Source organism: Pan paniscus, chromosome 19 (genome assembly GCF_029289425.2).
Source record: "Pan paniscus chromosome 19, NHGRI_mPanPan1-v2.0_pri, whole genome shotgun sequence".
NCBI lineage: Eukaryota > Metazoa > Chordata > Mammalia > Primates > Hominidae > Pan > Pan paniscus.
The window spans coordinates 88,887,761-88,909,528 of NC_073268.2; the positions used below are offsets into that span (position 1 = coordinate 88,887,761).

The 21,768-nt window shown below is 43.0% G+C and overlaps 1 protein-coding gene across 11 annotated transcripts in view; it reads right to left on the reverse strand.

Annotated features, from left to right (window-relative positions):
* The window catches only part of SLC39A11 (solute carrier family 39 member 11), a 465,897-nt gene that overhangs the window by 244,425 nt on the left and 199,704 nt on the right, over nt 1–21,768 (reverse strand). The window lies entirely within an intron of this gene.

The window sequence follows — 21,768 nt, forward strand, 5'->3', positions numbered from 1 at the left end:
ACCCGAGAGGCAGAGCTTGCAGTGAGCTGAGATCCGCAATTGCACTCCAGCCTGGGCGACAGAGTGAGACTCTGTCTCAAAAAACAAAACAAAACAAAACAAAACACCACCAACAACAAAAATCAGCAAGATTGACCCTCTCTCTCTCTTTTTTTTTTTTTTTTTTGAGATAGACCCAAAACGACAGGATATTCTCTGAATTCAAAGACTGAACTTATAGAACCCCACAGGGCTTCATCTGTAGTCTTTCACCAGGAGACCCTGAGGGCAGCAGTGCTGTCACCTGATGCCTTCATACGCCTAGAGAAATGGAATACATTTTAGCTTAATGAGCTGCTTCTTCCAATAGTTTTATGTAGATAAATGAGAGAATGACTCACAGATCTTGATTCTTTCCGAAAACTGGTTCCTAAGCAGTGCATGAGGCTCTATCATGATGGTTGATTGCTTGATCACAAGAATATTCCTCCAAAGCCAACGGAAATAATACCCACTTGAAAGTTGCAAACAAACCCGGATATAGCATCGGTGGAATTTCAAGGTAATATAAGGTTGAGGGGTTGGGGGTGAGGGGTGTCTCTGCTGTTCTTCCTGATTTTAGCGATTCTTTTTTTTTTTTTTTTTTTTTTTTTTGAGACAGAGTCTTGCTCTGTCACCCAGGGTGGAGTGCAGTGGCGTGATCTCGGCTCACTGCAAGCGCCGCCTCCCAGGTTCACACCATTCTCCTGCCTCAGCCTCCCGAATAGCTGGGACTACAGGCGCCCGCCACCACACCCGGCTAATTTTTTGTATTTTTTTAGTAGAGATGGGGTTTCACCGTGTTAGCCAGGATGGTCTCGATCTCCTGACCTGGTGATCCGCTTGCCTTGGCCGCCCAAAGTGCTGGGATTACAGGCGTGAGCCACAATGCCCGGCCTAGTGATTCTTATTACTTCTTACTTCAAACGCTCTCTGCAATCGTTAATCCTCCATTCCCCTCTGCAAACAGGGTTACAGTCATTTCTACTCTTCTTGAACAATGAATTTGTTATAAACATTCTTAGCATCTTAAGTGGTCTGTACTGCTGCTCCTTAAATTTCTATTTGGAAGATAAATGGAGAATGCTAAATGTCAGCGTCTAAGTGGTTCTCTCATCTACCATAGAGAGCATGATGGTCCTGGGATTTAAAAAAGAAGAAATTCCGATTTCATGTATCAAGAGTTTCTGCTTTGGTTTTGGGTCTGTTAGTCTGACTCTTTGAAGCTTGGGAGCTGTTCCTATCTCTAAAATGGATCTTGAGAAGACTGGGACTAGTTTTTCATGACACCGTGGGAGTTCTGAGATTGGAGGAGAGTTCCTAAGAAATATGAACTCTAATGAAACCAACCAATAGTGGCATCACTACTTCTGTGTTTATACCCTTGGTTCTGCTCATGCGGTTCACTGAGGCACTAAAGTAGCAAGTAATGCTTGACCTTTGCTGTGGAGGTCAAAGAAATCTTAAGAAAGGCTGCCTGAACCAACTTAAAAGGTCGAGGATTCTCTAGACAGAGGGAATATTCAGGTTTAATAGGCAAGAAAATGTTTTTTAAATGAGGCATTCTTTACGGAACCACAAGTAGCCCCCTGTGGCTGGAATGCAGGGTGTGTAGGGGGAAAATTTTTAAAAGATGGAGTTACAAAGACAGGCAGGGGACAGATAATATAAGCTTTTTAGGTCATGTTAAGGACTTTGGGCTGTATCCTACAATTGCTGGGATTTTGAAACTCTAAATAGAAAAATTACCACGTTGATTCTGCAATTTTAGAAAGTTCACATTCTTAGCAGTATGATGCTGCACTAGAGATAAAAAGTACATTAATCCTGAAATCCAATGGTATGTGCTTTGGAGCCTTCAATGCAACCAGAATAAAGGTGAATTGGATATTTCTAGAATGATATTCACCACTAAGGATCAGTATTACGGAGAGAGATTCATTAAAAACATATATGACATTCTCTCTTCATTTTCAAAATGTCAAAGATGACATCTGCCTCAACTCCAAACCTACTATTTGAAGATAAAACATACATATCACATACATTTCACATAATGAAAATGCAGGGAGTAGTACTGAGACTATCATTCAAATCAGCCTGGTATACGTTAATTAAAATCATAGAGCCCTCTGACCAACTATGTGATTATAACTCATCTTCATCAATCTGTGTTCCATAGAACGAAAGTTCTGTGAGATAAAAACAGATGAGAAAAACTGATTGTCATAAACAAGGATGTTTAGAAGCTTCTGTTTACAGCAAAGATGTAGCAACAAAGACTGGGTTTACCCTCCCACCTAAAACAACACAGACAAAATATGCATACAAAAATAACCATTTCAAGGCAGTGGGTGACAGGCAATAAGAGACAGTGCTCTCTGAGAGACAGAAAATAAATGAGGTAAGCTCTGTGATGTTCCAGCTTGCTGCCTTGAGATAGTTTCCAGGTTGCAGAGCAAGGACAGGGGCATCAGGTGGAGCCCAGCAGACTCCCTGAGTGGAGGGGACAGAGCTGAAGGTCAGGGAGACCAAGGCAGTCAGGGTACACAAGACGAAGTGCCAGAGAGGACAGTATTGCACAGAGACAGAAAGCCAGTTATGCAGAAGGCAGCCCTCGAGGATCCAACAGAGTACTTAGTGCACGCATTGGGGAAAACTCCCTGAGGTTGGGGGAAAACAGTTTGAAAGGATTCGGGGAAACAGGTCCAAGAACAGTGCCTACTCCTACCAGTCCGACGTTGGTTAGAGTACCCAGAAGGGTCTTGCCTAAGTAGAGGGGATTAACTAGCCCTAGACTCACCACAGCTCAAACTCCACCTAATCAATCTCAAAAGCAACCCAATGGGATAAAATTATTTCTAAGTAACTTAACTGTGTTGCAGAACAAAGCCCAAGAATATTCATAAAAATACAAAAATAAGCAAGGTAGGATTCACAGTGTCTAGCATCCATTAAAAAATTAATGGACATTCAAAGAAGCGAGAAAATTGAAACCATAGCGAGAAGAAGCAATCAAAACCAACTCAGAACTGACAGAGGTTAGAACTGGAAGACAATATCATGAAAGCAGTTATTACAATGGTATTCCACATGTTCAAAATATTAGATACAGGAGTCACGAAAATGAATCACATTAATGCCCTAGACATAGAAAAAGGACACTCTCTGATATTTTAAAAATACACTAGAAAGTATGAATGGAAAACGATATATTGCAGAAGAAATTATCAGAGGACTTGAAAACACAGCAATAGACACGATCCCAAGTGAAACACAGAGAAAATAATTTTAAAAAATGAACAAAGCATCAGTGAGTTGTGGGACAACTTCAAGCAGCTTAATGCATATGTATATGGAGTCAGAACAGTAGAAAACATATTTGAAAGAATAATGGCCAAATGTTTCCAAATCTGATGGAACTACTAAACCCATAGATCCATGAAGCTGAATAAACCCTAAGCACAAGAAACAGGAAACTTTACCAAGGTACACCATAATCAAATTGTTTGAAGCCAGTGACCAAGAGAAAATATTAAAAGTAGCCAGAGACAAAATAGATACATTCCATACATACATACGTTCCTTATGTACAGAGGAAGATAAATAAGGATGATGGCATATGAAAAGATGTTCAACATCATTAGTCAATGGGGAAATGCAAATTAAAACTAAATGGCTGTGGCTCATGCCTGTAATCTCAGTGCTTTGGAAGACTGAGGCAGGAGGATCATTTGAGACCAGAAGTTCAAGACTGTCCTGGGCAACATAGCAAGATCTCAACTCTACATCAAAAATTAGCTGGATGTGGTGGTGCCCACCTGAAGTCCCTTGGAAGACAACCTTGGAAGGTTGAGGTGGGAAGATCGCCTGAGCCTGGGAGGTCGAGGCTGCAGTGAGCTGTGATAGTGCTACTGCACTCAGCCTGGGCAACAGAGTGAGATCCTGTCTCAAAAAAAAAAAAAAAAAAGTAGCCAGGTATGGTGGTGCATGCCTGTAGTCCCAGCTACTTGTAAGGCTAAGGTGGGCGGATGGCTTGAGCTCAGGAGTTTCAGGCTGCAGTGAGCTATGATCACACTACTGCACTCCAGCCTGGGTGACAGAGGAAGACCCTGTCTATTAAATAACAAAACAAAACAAAACAAAACCATACACATACATACATACAAGGAAATACCATTATACACCCATTAAGATAATGTTTTTTTCTTTTTTTGAGACAGAGTCTCACTCTGTTTCACCCAGGCTGGAATGCAATGGCACAGTCTCAGCTCACTGCAGCCTCTAACTCCCAGGTTCAAGTGATTCTCCTGTCTCAGCCTCCCGAGTAGCTGGATCTACAGTATGTGCCACCACACCCAGTAAATTTTGTATTTTTAGTAGAGACAGGGTTTCACCATGTTGGCCAGGCTGGTCTTGAACTCCTGATCTCAGGTGATCCACCCGCCTCAGCCTCCCAAAGTGCTGAGATTACAGGCATGAGCCTCTGCACCCGGCCTAAGATAAAATTATAAAGACTGACCATACTAAGTGTTGGTGAGGATATGGAGGAGATGGAACTCTCAGACACTGCTAGTAGCAATATAAAATGCCAAAAGCACTTCGGAAGACAGTTTGGTAGTTACTTAAAAAGTTAAAACATACACCCACCATACGGTCCATTTCACTCCTTGGTATTTATCCCCCAAAAATGACATCATATGTCCACACAAAGACTTGTACACAAATATTTATTGCAGCTTTATTTGTAATAGCCTCAAACTGGAAACAGCCAAAATGTCTGTTCTGCAAGTGAATGGATAAAGAAATTTGGTATATCCATACAACAAAATACAGCTTAGCAATAAAAAAAATTAACTTGATTGCAGTGATGGTTTCCCAGGTATGCACATATGTCAAAATGTATCAAAATTGTACCATTTAAATATGTGCACTTTTTGTACGTCAATCATACCTCACTAAAGCTATTTAAAACGTCTGAAAAATTCTGGGTTAAATAATTTTAAGTAAGTTTCTTTTCTGTAGGATTTCCAGAGCCTCTAAATGTTAAGTAGGTATTATTACTCTGCCAAAAGAGAATATGATATATGTCATTTCCCAAACTTATTCTTCCACAAAGCCTTTTTAAAATTTTTATTTATTTTTTACTAAGTAGTTCATAGAGCTGGCATCCCATGGAACACGTTGCAAAATACGACAAAATCTGTTCTTGATTTGGAAATTTTTAAGTGGCAAATGACAAGAAGACACCTTTAAATTGTCTTCAAAACAAGAGAGCTCCCCAATTTATAAAATCTGCCGTAATATATGTGAAAACATCCCAGTTGCCTGAAGAAATGTGTATGTTTGCCTCATAGGCTGCAGAATTTCTTGAGCTTTTCTTCGGCAGCCACAGATTGGGCTTATTTATTTTCTTCAGTTTCTACTAAATATGAAGGTGTTGGCCAGGATTTATTGGTCTGTTTTATTTCTCCATCCCATGACATCTGCTAGAGGTGGTTGTTACTGTTAACAATAATGCTACTAAATTACTTGAGCACTCCAGAATATGACATTCTGGGGAACCAATTAAAACAGATACTCTTTCGGCCGGGCAGGTGTGGTGGCTCATACCTGTAATCCCAGCACTTTGGAAGGCCAAGGTGGGTGGATCACCAGAGGTCAAGAGTTCAAGACCAGCCTGGCCAACATGTCGAAACCTCATCTCTACTACAAATACAAAAAACTTTAGCCAGGCATGGTGGTGCACGCCTGTAGTCCCAGCCACTCGGGACGCTGACGCAGGAGAATCGCTTGAACCCAAGAGGTGGAGGTTGCAGTGAGCCAAGATCGTGCCACTGTACTCCAGCCTAGACATCAGAATGTACATATTCCTATATCTAAAAAAAAAAAAAAAAAAAAAAAATGCTCTTTCAACTTTCTTTAGGAGACACACCACACGCACGCACAATCCAAGACACGGAGAAGAGAAATGCTCAGAAAATCCAAGTACGATGATTAGGAAGCTTTTTCTGAACTCAGCAACTATCACAGAACATTGTTAACTTCCTGGCTCTCTGCAAATTTTCTTTGACTACTTCAGGACCGAATCCAAGAGTTGCAGCCCTACACAGATTGTCTTTAAACCATAGAATTCAGCTGGCCCGCTCTGCTACTTTATTCATTAAAGCCACTCTATGCAACTGTTTAACCTAGTAGCCTTGAGTTTCATCTGGAACTCTAATCATTGGCAAGGAAAGTAACACCTGACTTCAGCAGTATTGGGTCAACTGCTTTTCTCAATTAAACTCACACAACCTGCTTGAGGGAGAGAGAATGCTGCTTTTTTTTTTTCTTTTTCTTTTTTTTTTTTTTTTTTGAGATGGAGTCTCACTCTGGCTTCCAGGTTGGAGTGCAATGGCACGATCTCAGCTCACTGCAACCTCTGCCTCCCAGGTTCAAGCGATTCTCCTGCCTCAGCCTCCCCAGTAGCTGGGATTACAGGTGTGTGCCATGACACCTGGCTAATTTTTGTATTTTTAGTAGAGATGGGGTTTCATCATGTTGGCCAGGCTGGTCTCGAATTCCTGGCCTCAAATGATCCGCCCACCTCGGCCTCCCAATGTGCTTGGATTACAGGCTGAGCCACCGTGCCAGGCCGAGAAAATGCTTTTAGGTGGAATTATCATGAGGGTTCATCACGCAGTCTTGCATCCTTAAAGCATACTGGCCTAACATAAGCATGGGCGCATGTGAGTGGAAAGTGCATAAAACACAGCCAAGTCCGTATTCTACGCAGAGCAGGCCTCCTACTGTTAACACATGTGCACTGGAGTCTACCCACCCTCACAGGCCTGGATGTTACTATAGCTCTGTTTTCTCAGTATGCTTCCTCTTCAAATCCTCTGTAACCACAGATGGCTGCTGCCAAACACCTGGATGAAAATCACAGAGATGACCCAGTGCAGCGCCATCTTTATGACTGAACCAGTTGAGGTACCTCCTGGGTAGTATTTACATGATGCAAAACATGCTCAAGCATCGCCAATACTGAAGCTTTTCAAGGTTTCATGGCGGCAGAAGCTAGCCAGTTAATTACAGGGAATCTGGGAAGGCAGGTTCTAGTCTCTGTTCTCCCGGTGGATTGTGACTGATTCAGGGTCAGGTGACTACAATTTCTGAGGCTTGACTGAGAAATGACCGAGGAATCCCATTCATTTGTAAGGGAGAAACAGCCAATAAAAATGTATTCTTGTCTCATCAAAAAGACTTGGTCCAGTGGAAAGCCATGAAGATGGCTATTATACACACCTCCATCCCTCCTTATTGTGGACGGAAGGGGATGCAATCTGTATAATATCATAGTGTGAAAACTGAAGTTGGGCCCAAGTAGGGCCTGGTCTTTAATCCAATTCTGCCCATAGAAAGGAGAATCTGGGCTGGGTGCAGTGGCTCAAGCCTGTAATCCCAGCACTTTGGGAGGCTGAGACAGGTGGATTGCTTGAGCTCAGGAGTTCCAGACCAGCCTGGAAAATGTGGCGAAACTCTGTCTCTACAAAAAATACAAAAGTTAGCCAGGCATAGTGGCGTGCACCTGTGGTCCCAGCTACTTGGGAGGCTGAAGTGGGAGGATTTCTTGAGCTGGGAGGTCAAAGCTGCAGTGAGCTGTGATCACACCACAAAACTCCAGGCTGGGTGACAGAGTAAGGCTCTGTCTCCAAAAAAAAGAAAGAAAGAAAGAAACCTTATAAAGGACCACAGTGCCCCTGGGCCTGCTAGGCTGCCCACAGCTTGGCTCACAAAAGCAGCGTGTCACTGTGGATGGCCTCAGGCCATGTTGGTCTTTGTACTGTTGCCCAGCCATTTGCAGGAGCAGTGCACTATTCTAAATTTCATTTCAAACAATGAATCCTCAGAGCGTTCATCCCTTCCATTCTGTTATCTACTGCAGTGCAAGGCTGTGGCTCAGAAAGTCTTTAGCTTGGAAGACATCTAGCTCCATTAAAACTGCAGCAATTATGACTACCTGGAGGTGAATAATCTCCTCTTGGCTTTATTTAATGTTCAATACAAAGAAACAGTCACCCCATTAAATTTACCTGCGCTGTGTCTCGCTTTGGATTTTTCAGGTAGTCATTGGTTCTAAACTATCATGTTCAGTATCTTAAGGACCAGACTATATTACTATGGTGAGGCAGACTGGCAGGAAAGCTCTGGAATCTATCTTGAACATTAGAGTTTAATAAAAAGGAAGGCATGAGATAAACTGAAAAATATAAAATAGGAAATCGCTGCAGCAGCATTCTGCATTCTTGAATAGAAAGACTGGAAACCTTAAAGCTACTAAGTCTTTTCAAATGGATAGCTTTAACACAATTCCACTCAAAATCACAACAGAATTCTAAAACTGGACAAGGGAACTCTAAAGCTCTTCTGAACAAAGAAAAATGCATAATGAGAGGAACTCATCATTAAATATAAAGTAGTGATATTAAATGAGTCTTTCTTGCAGTAGGATACTTAACTTTCTTCAGATTTATCATCACTTTAAAAGGCCTGTTTTGACAAAGGGGCTGGAGCACTTGAATGATTTGTGTCTATGTTTCTAGAGTACCATCAAAACACAGCAATTCTTATCCACTTGTGTCAAGGACTTCCGATGATACTTGTAGGTTATCGAAATGGAAGATTTCCTGTGGACTAGGATTTGGATTCTAAAATCAGCTTATAGGTTTTCCCTGCAGCTCCAGACAGCTATTCCTCAGTTTTTGCCTCCTCTCTTTATTGGAATTAAACAGCTTCCTATGAAGCTTGGAACGTCAATGCTTTCTGCATACTCAACTCCAGTTTCATATTTTTGCAAATCAAGCATTGGTTCTGTGCAGCTGTGAGTCTATTCCAAAGCCAGTAATAATTTGATTAGTAATTTTTTACAACTCTCTAATCCTGTAGGCTACGGGCTCACCTCTTGCAATCACCTAGTTCCCACCTAGACCCATCCTGCATTCACTGAAGATTCCAGCAGCATTATTCAGGTGCCACTATTCATGTAGATAAGCCATCTGCCTCACCTCCAATGAACCTGTCCTGTGCACCATCTCAACCAACTAATCCCAAGGGCACTACTTATAACAGATCTACCTCTAAAATCTCAATGGCAGGTATTCCAGGTGTTGAACCACCTGCCTGCTATATTTATTTCCAGCTCCTTTCTTGTGAATGCTGGATCCAGTTCTTCTTTGGTACCACTGGCACCTCTGTGCCATTGGCCCAGCCACCTTTTTACTCCAACCTCCCACCTATGTCCACACTTCCCCCCTCATCAAGCAGTGGCCCTCGCTAGAGTCACCTCTAGCAAATACCTACACATATGCCTACTTAATGCTGCCTCTCCATCTATTCTGCACTTGTCGCCAAAGAGTTTAATGTAATTGGAGAGAAACCTACTGCCATGATGCATCTCCACCATTCTACTGAGACTGCTTTTGTCGGGGTCACCACTGGTGCCCATGTGGCCCAATCCAGTGCTCCCATCTCAGATCTCAGCTTGCTCATCCTTTCAGCATTTCTTTCACATGTCTAGTCAATTCCCCTCTTTTTGAACATCCCTCATTTGGCTTCCAAGAAACCTTTCTCCCCCAGTATTCCTGCATCCTCACTGGCCACACCTCTGCTCAGTTCCCTCTGCTGGATTCTGTTCCACTTCCCGATTTCCAAATGGAGGACCCTGGTGCTCGGTCCTCAGTGCTCTTCGCTCTCCTGCCTACACAGGCTCCCCTGGGCGATCTCAACCAACCTCATGACTTTCGTCATTCCCAAATTTATATCTCCAACCTCAATGTCTTCCATGAACTCCAAAGTCATGAATCCATCTACCTACTTGACGTTACCACTTGAGTATTCAGAGGCATCTCAGACACAGAACTTTTGTTCTTCCAACCCAAACTTGTTTTTCTCCAGCCACTCCCTGTAAATCACTCAATCCCAAAGGCTAAGAATCCTCCTCCTCCTTTCTCCTTCTCTCAGAGTCCTTACCTATCGGCAAATCCCATCAGCTCAACATTCAACTCCACCACTCTTTCTGCAGCTCAAGCTATCCTCCCCCAGTACAAACGCATCCTCCAAACTGCTGATCTGGATTCCACCCTTGTCCGCCAGCTCCCAGAATCTCTTCTCCACATAGCCACCCAAACAATACTTTAGAATGTGTGTCAGCTCATGGAACTCCCCTGAATAAAACCTCCTGATGGATTCCTGTCATACTCTAATTGAGATCTGAAAGCGCTAGTGGTCCCTGCCCGCTGGAACACTTGCTGGACACCAGCCTCTTGACTGTCCCTCAAATACACCAAGCACCTACAAGCTCCAGGGCCTTCTCACGAATGCTCCCTGTGACCCGGATGCTCCTTCTGACTGGAGTGCTCCCTCCTAGGGTGCTCCCCCCGACCAGGATAATCTCTTCACACTCACTCTTGGCATTTTCTCTTTCACATCTTTCAGGTCTTTTCTCAAAACCCATCATCTTACAGGGGTCTTCCCTGACTGCCTGATCTAAAATAACAGCCCAGTCACACTTTCATCCCAGTACCCTGCTTTTCTTTTTCCCTGTAGAGCCAGATAACATTACCTTATGTATCTTTGTCTATTATCTGTCTCTTCCACTGGACTATAAAGTCCTGTGAGGGCAGGAGCTTTGTCTTTTTGGGTACACTGATGTCATCCCAGAGTTCAGGATAGCACGAATCACACACCCATCAGATGAGTGAGTGAATGAATAAATGGATCAGATAATGAATGAAGGAATGGATCAACTGGCTATCAACCGCAGTGGAAAGCTGGACCCCTGGAAAAGTCTACCTCCTCCAGTCTGTATCAGAAAGGGGCTATGCAACAGGACAGAGAAAGTGTATCGAAACTCTGTTTTCAAGCCAATGGGCTCAACCACACTAAGGAAACAGCCGCAAAGATGAGGAGCACTTCTCCTGAGGGCTCTGCCTTCTTCCCCTTTCATCTGCATCATCTTTCTTGTGCCTGTGTATGCAGTAGGTGGCTTTGGAAGGCAGAGACAAATGTCAGAATGCAACACTGCACAGTTCTTATTGCTTTCAACAGTTTCCCGTCTTCCGTCATAACGAGAACAGTCGCGGCCATGCTATAATTTTCTGTTTAGGTAACATCTTATTTGCATTCTGAAACCATGTCCTTTTTCCTATTACTGATATAAAAGATTGCTTATTTCTAATTATATTGCAGGCATTCAGGGAATTCAAAGAGCAGAAAATATGTCAGGAACAATTTACAAATTGTGGCTATTTGTGTACATGCTTGCCTGGACTCCAGCAAATTTAGAAACGAAAAAAAAATTGCTTATTAAAGTGCCATCTCTCCTCAGCAGATCTCTGCTTCTATTTGTTCTCTCAGTCCTAACTAAATACAAACCTAAACCCTAAGTGTGAATGTGCTTGTGAAGAAAAGTACTTTTCCCCACTTCTCAATTGTTTTCAATGAGAATTTCGAAGTGATATTTTCCCCACTGCTCCCATCCTGCCTTGGAAATTCCATTTCTCTCACACTCAAGTCATTATTTCTAAAAACAAAACAACAAAAAGAAACACACATTTTTCTGTTTTTGTGATTTGAGATGTCTCAAGAGCTAGAAAATTCTTCCCAGAGTCGTATGAGTCAGGACTGAATAACTATTCCACAGATATTAGGACGAACATACTGTGCATGAGGTGGAGAACCTTCATACTCAAAATGAAACCCTGAGTCTAAACTTATTTTGTTCCACATTTTAAGCTCGATTAAATTATAAGAAGCTTGAAGATGTAAAATATGCCTTCTATTTCTTTGGTATCTTGCCACAGTGCTAAGGAAAGAACAAACATACAGAACTTTCAACGTATTAATTTTCAATCCAGGAACCTTCATAGATCTGAACAAAGCCACTCAAAAGAGCCTAAACACACGGCTCTACCTGATCCCAACAGATGGGGTTAGTGGTTGATTGTCAACAGTTGCCTGCATTTATCTCCCAAAAGGCCTTCTGGAACCTCTTCCCTGACCTAAATAGAGACGCTTCTAAACATTTTAGAAGGCATGATCTTTTCAGAGTCCCATGCAACAACATCATTTTGCCTACTCGATCAGCTCTAAGCTTATTTCATCCAAGATAAGTGTTGAGGCCAGGTGTTGTGGTTCACACCTGTAATGGCAGCACTTTGGGAGGCTGAGGAAGGAGGATCACTTGAGGCCAGGAGTTCAAGATCAGCCTGGGCAACATAGCAAGACTCCATCTCGATAAAAAATGAAAAAATTAGCCAGGCATGGTAACGTGCACCTGTAGTCTCAGCTACTTGGGAGGCTGAGGAGAGAGGATTGCTTAAGCCCATGAGTTCGAGACTGCAGTGAGCTATGATTGTGGCCCTACACTCCAATCTGTGTGGTATAGCAAGACCCTGTCTCTCAAAAAAAAAGAAAGAAAAGAAAAAACGAAAGCGTAGACAGGAGTAACTAGGTACAGTTGCAGAGACATGGTGTGCAGAGGTCAAACATGTTCATAAAGAGGCCTCAGACTCAAGCAAAATTCTACTATTGCCCAAATAAACTCTGACTCTGAATACAGGGCAAATCTCTATTTGCCCATTTTAAAAGGGAGGCTCGATCAATGTGAATTTATAAACATTTAGAGATGCAGATATGGATATCAAATATCTATTAGCCATACTTAAACCATTAATTTAGTTACAGATGTGTATTTAAAATAAAATAAAATATTATATAAAATATATTACATGGCCAGATGCAGTGGCTCACGCCTGTAATCCCAGCACTTTGGGAGGCCAAGGCAGATGGATCACCTGAGGTCAGGAGTTTGAGACCAGCCTAGCCAACATGGTGAAACCCCATCTCCAATAAAAATACAAAAATCAGCTGGGCATGGTGGCGGGCACCTGTAATCCCAGCTACTTGGAAAGCTGAGGTAGGAGAATTGCTTGAACCTGGGAGGTGGAGGTTGCAGTGAGCTGAGGTGGAGGTTGCAGTGAGCTGAGATCGTGCCACTGCACTCCAGCCTGGGTGACAGAGGGAGACTCCATCTCAAAAAAAAAAAAAATACATTAAATAACAAATACTGCTTGTATACATTCTGGCATTTCACAAAACAATTTGATTCAATCTCTGCTTCTGTGATGCTAGTGTTGTTGCATTCACAAGAAACGCTTCTTGACTTATCAATTTTCAACAGCACATAATTTTTACTTCCATCTAAATTAAGATTTGGCTGTTGCATAATCTGCATGATACTGTCACCAATAATTTCATCCTGAGCCACAAAGACTCACTTTCACGGCAATAGTTTTTTCATTGTTTGTATTCATCCTACAGCAGTATTAGTGATTTGCACTAGGAAGCCACGTGCTGTACTGAGTAGCATGGCTTGAGTATCGTGTAAGGAGCAATGGACTCTGACCCAGTGAAGGGCTGGAAGCAAGAAAATGCATAGAGATAGGTGGGTGAGAGATGGCACAAAACCAGACGCAGAGCAGGTGTGGTGGCTCACACCTGTAATCCCAGCACTTTGGGAGGCCGAGGGTGGCAGATCTCCCGAGATCAGGAGTTCAAAACCAGCCTGGCCAACATGGTGAAACCTGGTCTCCACTAAAAATACAAAAAAAAATCAGCTGGGCATGGTGGCAGGTGCCTGTAATCCCAGCTACTTGGGAGGCTGAGGCAGGAGTATCACTTGAACCCAGGAGGCAGAGGTTACAGTGAGCCGAGATAGCACCACTGCACTCCAGCCTGGGTGACAGAGTGAGACTCCATCTCAAACAAACAACAACAACAACAACAACAACAAAAAAACCACCAGAGGCAGAGGAATGCAAAAAGAGTCCGTTGGTATGGTCCCAGCAAGTTATAACTAGGGATTCAACGAGACCAGTCATAGTAGGAAGGGATTCAAGAAACATTTGTGAAGCAAAATCAGCAGGGCTTGGTAACTAAGTGGATTTGGGGGATTAGAGAAAAGGAAGAGAGAGAAATGATGCTGAGGTTCCTGGCTTGAGTGACTGAGTAGATTTGGTTCCATTCAACTCTTCTGGGTATAAGTAATAAAGGAGACAGAGAAAGCTGAACTGGGAGAAAAAAGCTATCAGGTAATGTATTCTATTTTAGACCCATTGAATACAAGTGGCTGTTGGATAGATAAGTAAGCTATCTGGCAAGAGCAGGGGGATTTCATTCTAACATTTAGGAAAGAAAGCTTGGCTGGAGAATCAATTTGGGAGCCTGAGCCCCTAAATTCTAAGTAGAACTGTGAGTCTGGGTGAGATTCCAGGAGAGAATGCCAGGAAAAAGTGGACTGCTGATGAAATGTAGGGGGATAGAAAACTAATTTAATGGATAGGCAAAGAAAGAGAAGCCCAAAGGGGGACTGGTAAGATGTCACCAGAAAGGAAGGATGAGAATGATTAAGCACTGCAAATATACTGAGAATTTCAGCAAAATCATGAGTCATGATTTTCCACTGGATTTGATGTTTAGTGGGTCGCTGATCACGAGGGGGTGGAAAGTGAAGAAATGCAAATAGTTCTCATGTACCTCTATTTTCCAAAGCTTTGCTGAAAACATAAGAAAACAAAATGGGTATCAGGTCGGGGGGGCGGCAGGGCTGAGGGAAGACTTTTCCAGATAAAAGACATATGAGGCTGGGCTCACACCTGTAATCCCAGCACTTTGGGAGGCCAAGGCAGGTGGATCACCCGAGGTCAGGAGTTCAAGACCAGCCTGACCAACATGGTGAAACCCCATCTCTACTAAAAATACAAAATTAGCCGGGCATGGTGGCACATGCCTGTAATCCCAGCTCCTCAGGAGGCTGTGGCACGAGAATCGCTTGAACCCGGGAGGTGATTTGGACTCTTGCTCTCCTGCCTGGTCTCCCCAGCCAACCTTCTCCAACCTCTCAAAAAACAGAGAAAATAAAGACTTGGAAGGACCTGAAGAAAATTCCTCAGATCACCCTACTCCCCAGCTGCCTTTCCAATCTCCTACCCTCATAGCCTCCCACTTGCTGTTCCTTAGTCTGGAAGGTTCTATCCTCACTCTCTCCCCTCAGTTCATGATTCAAGTCCCTGCTCAATGCCTTTTTTGAACATCCTATCAAAAATACTCCCTGGTCACTCTCTCTCCGGCCATTACCTCGCTTTTACTTCCCTCTTTGGTTTTAAACCTACTTGGCATTATTAAACATATAGATATAGATATATATTAATACACACAGATACATACATATAAGTGCATATATAATATAAAGCCAATAGAAATGATTTTATTACTATTTATTACTATTTTATATTTAAATAAAATTATTTAAAACATAATTTTAAAATTATTTTAAAAATGTAAAATAATTTTTATTATTTTAAAATTTAAAAAACTCTCCTCCACTAACTCATGAGCCTGGGGCATTACTGTTCTGTGCTATGCACTTCTGCAGCCTCAGGGCCTAGCACAGTGTCCAGCATACAGTAGGTGCTCAATAAAGATGTGCTGAATGAATACTATGAAGAGCCAAGGTAGAGATAAGACTATTTTTTTTCCCCAAGGATTGCACAGGATGAAATGAACTTCCCTAGCAATATAAGGGAAAACACTAATAATTTCTTGTCTAATTATAAACAGTTATTAGAGGCTGGGCGCAGTGGCTCACACCTGTAATCTGGGAGGCCAAGGTGGGCAGATCACCTAAAGTCAGGAGTTTAAGACCAGCCAGGTCAACATGGTGAAACCCTGTCTCTACTAAAAGTAAAAAAAATTAGTCAGGTGTGATGGCGCATACCTGTAATCCCAGCTATTCAAGAGGCTGAGGTAGGAGAATTGCTTGAACTCAGGAGGTGGAGGATACAGTGAGCTGAGATCACACCACTGCACTCCAGCCTGGGCAACAAAGTGAGACTCCATCTCAAAAAAAAAAAAAAAAATCTTATTAGAGCCCGGAATAGATGTCAAAGAGAAACACAGAATCTCCTCTTGAGAGTCTTAGAAAAAAAAGATAATTATCTTTCTGGGGTAGAAAAAGAATAAAGATAAATAGATTAAATAATACTGTATGGTTCGTTTCAAATTGAAGAGTCTATTTCCCCACTGATTTGGGGTTATTTTTTGCCTGTCTTTTCCAAATGAGCAGGAGACAAAATTGAATCTCTTGGCTCCAGGGCTAAAAGATGCTATAAATTTCTGTTGATTCTAGGTGAGATAACACAACGCAGAGACAATTGGTCCACAATCCATCCAGTAAACTGGATAATAGACAATTTCTGAAGTTTTTTAGAAAGAGGGCAGTGAGAAACTGTTCAGATTTGACAGCCATTTCCCGCACAACTCCTTCCTCCAACTGACTTGTTGGATCCAAAAGACAAACTGGAGGGAGTGAGGGAAGGGAACGAATGTAGCTAGTCACTCATTGCCAGCATCCATGTATTTTCCATGTAGGTTCTCCAAGAGGCAATTATGTTAAATCAATCATCAGGAAATGAGGTCTTCGTAATGATAGCTATGACTTTGATTTCAAATACTGTGCCAATCAGAATGAGGGCTTTTGTTCCCTTGTCAAAAGGATCATTTATACTAAGTTCTAACTAAACAATACCCACTACCCACTTCCCTCCAAAAAGAAAAGAAAAGAAAAAGGAAAATGAAGCCCAATACTATTGTATGAAAACATATGGACCAGGGGCCGGGGCGGTGATTCACGCCTGTAATCCCAGCACTTTGGGAGGCTGAGCCAGGCAGATTGCGAGGTCAAGAGTTCGAGACCAGCCTGGCCAACATGGTGAAACCCTGTCTCTGCTAAAAATACAAAAATTAGCCAGGCGTGGTGGCACATGCCTATAATCCCAGCTACTTGGGAGGCTGAGGCAGGAGAATCACTTGAAATGGGGGGTGGAGGTGGCAGTGACCCAGGATCGTGCCACTGCGCTCCAGCCTGGGCGACAGAGCAAGACTCTGTCTCAGGGAAAAAAAAAAAAAAAAAATATATATATATATATATATGGACCACAGAAGCTCAATATAGCAGTGAGTTCCTTAGCTATCTATATTGTACAATTTGTTCTTTAAGTCTCATTCCTGCTAAATCACCTGAGAATCCTCATTGGAAAACCAATGCTCTTCCCGAGTCTGCAGGCCAAATTTAGGGTTAAAAAAATGGGGGGTTGGGGAGGGCCTTAATTTGCTATCAAAACCGAAAACACACAACATGAGAAAAATCAAGGTTAGAACAAGTTCAAAAGAAGATCTGGTTCTTGACCATGATAATGTCACTATTCTAATAGGGTCCTAGGAAGAAGAGGGCTAAAGACACCAAGGAGGCTGGATAAGTCCCACTATTGGAGAGAAAGTTAGTGAGTTCTCCTAGGTGACTAAGGCACTTACCACGCCAATAAAAATATTGTTTTCCTTTTAGATATTTCCTCGATGTCTGCTATATACCAGGCCCTGTTTGTACTAAGTGCTAGGGATATACAGACAGGTGCTGTATAGTGTCTGAACCTGAAGAACCAAGCAGTGAGTGTGATCAGTATGTAAACTGATCAAGTTCAATGCAAAATAACCAATGCTCATGATAATAGAAAATTACAGAGGGGGTTGGGCATGGTGGCTCACATCTGTAATCCCAGCACTTTGGGAGGCTGAAGTGGAAGGATCACTTGGGCCCAGGAGTTCAAGACCAGCCTGACCAACATGGTGAAACCCCATCTCTACTAAAAACACAAAAATTAGCTGTGCGTGGTGGCGCATGCCTGTAATCCCAGCTACTCCGGAGGCTGAGGCATGAGAATCACTTGAGCCCAGGAAGCGGAGGTTGCAGCACGCCAATATGGTATCACTGCACTCCAGCCTGGCAACAGAGTGAGACTCTGTCTCAGAAAAAAAAAGGCCAGGCACGGTGACTCATGCCTGTAATCGCAGCACTTTGGGAGGCTGAGGTGGGCAGATCACGAGGTCAGGAGATTGAGACCATCCTGGCTAACATGGTGAAACCTCATCCCTACTAAAAAAAAAAAAAAAAAAAAAAAAAATTAGCCGGGTGTGGTGGCACACACCTGTATTTCCAGCTACTTGGGAGGCTGAGGCAGGAGAATCAATTGAACCCGAGAGGAAGAGGTTGCAGTGAGCTGAGATCATGCAACTGCTCTCCAGCCTGAGCAACAGAGCAAGACCCTGTCTCAAAAAAAAAAAAAAAATTCTAGAGGGAACCTAGAAGGAGCCAGTACCTCAACCCAAATGAGTCAGAAACGTTTCAGAGAGGGGAATAATTAATCTAAGTATTGAATAAGACCTGGGAGGTTGCTAGGCAATGGGAGAAACATCTCCAGTGGAGTGGTCAATTTCAGTGTGGGCCTAGAGAGATGGTGCTGTGGAAGATGCACCCAGGGATGGTGGGCTGAAGGTGGATTGGGAGACCATCTTTCTATGTGATCCTATAAGCAGCAGGAACTGACCAGGGTGGTGCCGTGAAGGTGGGGCAGTGTTCATCCTCCTCTCCACTGTTTCCCCAGAAACTAACGCAGAAACTGATTTGCTTCATTGATTAACTTAAAACAGAAGAATGTTTCTTTGGCTACTTCAGGGTAGCTATTGCTAGTTGCATTGGTGGGTGCTAGTCGCATTGGTGGGTGCTAGTCGCATTGGTAGGGATGAGGTGGGATGTGACAGAACAGGCAGCGGGCAGGGAAGGCTGGGAGGCAGCAGGGGTGGTGCGATGGGAGAAGCCAGCTTGGAAAATCATTCCTGAGATGTTAGTGCACAGGAAGAAGAAAACAGCCCTATCCTGCTTTGAGAACCAAATAAATGGCTGGGTGCGGTGGCTCACACCTGTAATCCCAGCAATTTGGGAGGCCGAGGTGGGCGGATCACCTGAGGTCAAGAGTTCGAGACCATCCTGGCCAACATGGTGAAACCTCATCTCTACTAAAAACACAAAAATCAGCTGGGCATGCTGGTGCATGCCTGTAATCCCAGCTACTTGGGAGGCTGAGGCGGGAGAATTGCTTGAACCCGGGAAGCGGAGGTTGCAGTGAGCTGAGATAGTGCCATTGCATTCCAGCCTGGGCAACAAGAGCAAAAACTGTGTCTCAAAAAAAAAAAAATCCCATTAAATGGAATGAAGACCCTCTAAACATGCTGTTTATATCAAGAAGAGCCTCTGTCACCCTTACCCTAAAGGGAAGCAAACATCTGAGCTGCCAGTTCTCCACCATCCATAGTGAGTTCTCTATTTTCCTCTTTTTCAATTTTCTATTTTTTATTCTTTGAGTTCAAGGAAAGAAAATTCCATTACTTTCAGCAAAACTCTAGTTGAGAATGTTCAATAAACTCCTTCTCTGTGAAGAATAGTTGGAAAGGGGTATTTTATTTAACCAAATACTGTAATTAAATGAAAATTGCTAATATAGATCATACACAAATGGCCAATTTTGAAAGAATTAGTGCTTAATAAAGTGCACATAATCCCAAGGCCCTATTAAAGATTATTTTTAATCTTTCTTTTTGGTGTACATATGTATGATTCAGTATCTTAAACTCAATAGTCTTCAGAGAATTTAAGTTATTTTATATTACTATGAAAACGGCATTCTGGTTATATGATTTTTGTAATAGATAGGATTTTTACAACAAATTTTCAAAAGTGTATAACGTAATCTAAAACCAAAAAGAGAACATTTGGGGATTGTTCACATTAATCCTTTTTTTTTTTTTTTTTGGAGACAGAGTCTCGCTCTGTCACCCAGGCTGGAGTTCAGTGGTGCAATCTTGGCTCACTGCAACCTCCACCTCCCAGGTTCAAGTGATTCTCGTGCCTCAACCTCCTGAGTAACTGGGATTACAGATGCCTGCCACCACACCCGGCTAATTTTTGTATTTTTAGTAGAGACAGGGTTTCACCATGTTGGCAAGGCTGGTCTTGAACTCTTGACCTCAAGTGATCTGCCCGCCTCAGCCTCCGAAAGTGCTGGGATTACAGGCATGAGTCACTGCACCCGGCCTACATTAATCCTTTATTCACTCAGTAAACATTTGTTAGTGCTGTACCCCAACAGCGTACTGAAAGATGAAGAAAGACCAAGGCTGTTCTTCCTCAAAGAGTTCACAGAGGGGGATGCACATCTATTTTTAATAATATTTATAACACATTTGTTCACTGTAATGACAGAAGTAGGAAGAGAAACACAGATGAGAAAATGCTCAATTTTGCCTGTACCAGGGAGTGAGGGAAAGGGACATGGGAAATGACGCTTAAGAAAAGTCCTCACGGCCGGGTGCGGTGGCTCACACCTGTAATCCCAGCACTTGGGGAGGCCGAGTCAGGAGGATCACCTGAGGTCTCAGGAGTTCAAGACCAGCCTGACCAACATGGAGAAACCCCGTCTCTACTAAAAATACAAAAATTAGCTGGGCGTGGTGGTGGGCACCTATAATCCCAGCTACTCGGGAGGCTGAGGCAGGAGAATCGCATGAATCCGGGAGGTGGAGGTTGCAGTGAGCCAAGATCATGCCACTGCACTCCAGGCTGGGCAACAGAGTGAGACTGTCTCAAAAAAAAAAAAAAAAAAAAAAAAAAAAAAAAAAAACCAGAAAAACAGAAAAGTCCTCAAGGGTGAGTGACAGCACTCCAACAACAGAAATTTGGAAAGGACCAGGAAGCATGGAAACCAATTTGGGAGCTCCTGTGGTAATTCATGGGAGAGATGATGAAGGCCTGAATTGAGAGGACCCCAGTGGGGACAGATAGTGACCTGCTGGACATCGGAGGTGGGAAAAGGAAGCCATCTGCACCGTGCTGTCTAATATGAGAACCACAAGCCACATGCAGTCATCTAATATAACCTCATTAAAACATGTTAAAATTGAAATGAACTCAGCTTGCACTAGCCACACTTTGGGGCTTGATAGACACGTGAAGCTAGTGGCATCTGTACTGGATGGTACAAACAGAACTTTTCTATTATTACAGAAAGTTCTACTGTACAGCAGAGCCAAGTGTTTGGGGCTTGAGATAAGCAGTTGAACGTTGGTACCCCTAATTCAGAAGAAATGCCAGAGAGGCAACGGGTTTAGGAGGAGCCGATGGGTTGAGTTTGGGATGAGCTGAGTTTGAAGAAAGTCTAATATCCTGGTGATGTCAGGATCCTTGTGAGTTCAGCATCTCACAAGCGACAGCATAGTGAGGGTCCTTGTTTTTAGCCTCTTCCTTTTCTGAAACAAAATCCAAGCTTCAAAAGCTAACCTGCATGCCTGTGCCTATTAGAGGGAAAACAAAAACAAAAACAAAAACAGGCGGCAAGGGAATTCGGTGTGGAGTTGTAAAAGAAGTGTGGGCGGCTGACCCAGAGTTGGGAGTCAGTGGTATACTGAGGGTAAAGTATCTCACAGAGAAAAGATTACCCAAGAGAAGAGGGGTGGAAGGTGAGACCTGGAGGAAGGGGTAAAAGCAACAGGTACAGGACAGCTGGGGGAACAGGATCCACAGAAGCGTAGGAGAGTCTGGAAAAACCCCAGTCAGAGAGGAGATGGGGAGAAACAGGAACAAAGTGTTACCAGTAAAGCCCAGGATGAAGAGAAGGGGGAAGAGCCAAGTGAATTGAATGCAGCAGGAAATCTAATAAGGCACCAAAAAGTGTCTGGTGCATCTGTCAATTTGGGGGCCACCTTAGTAAGACCAGTTCCAGTGGACAGATGGTGGAAAGATGCCTGCGCATATAGCCA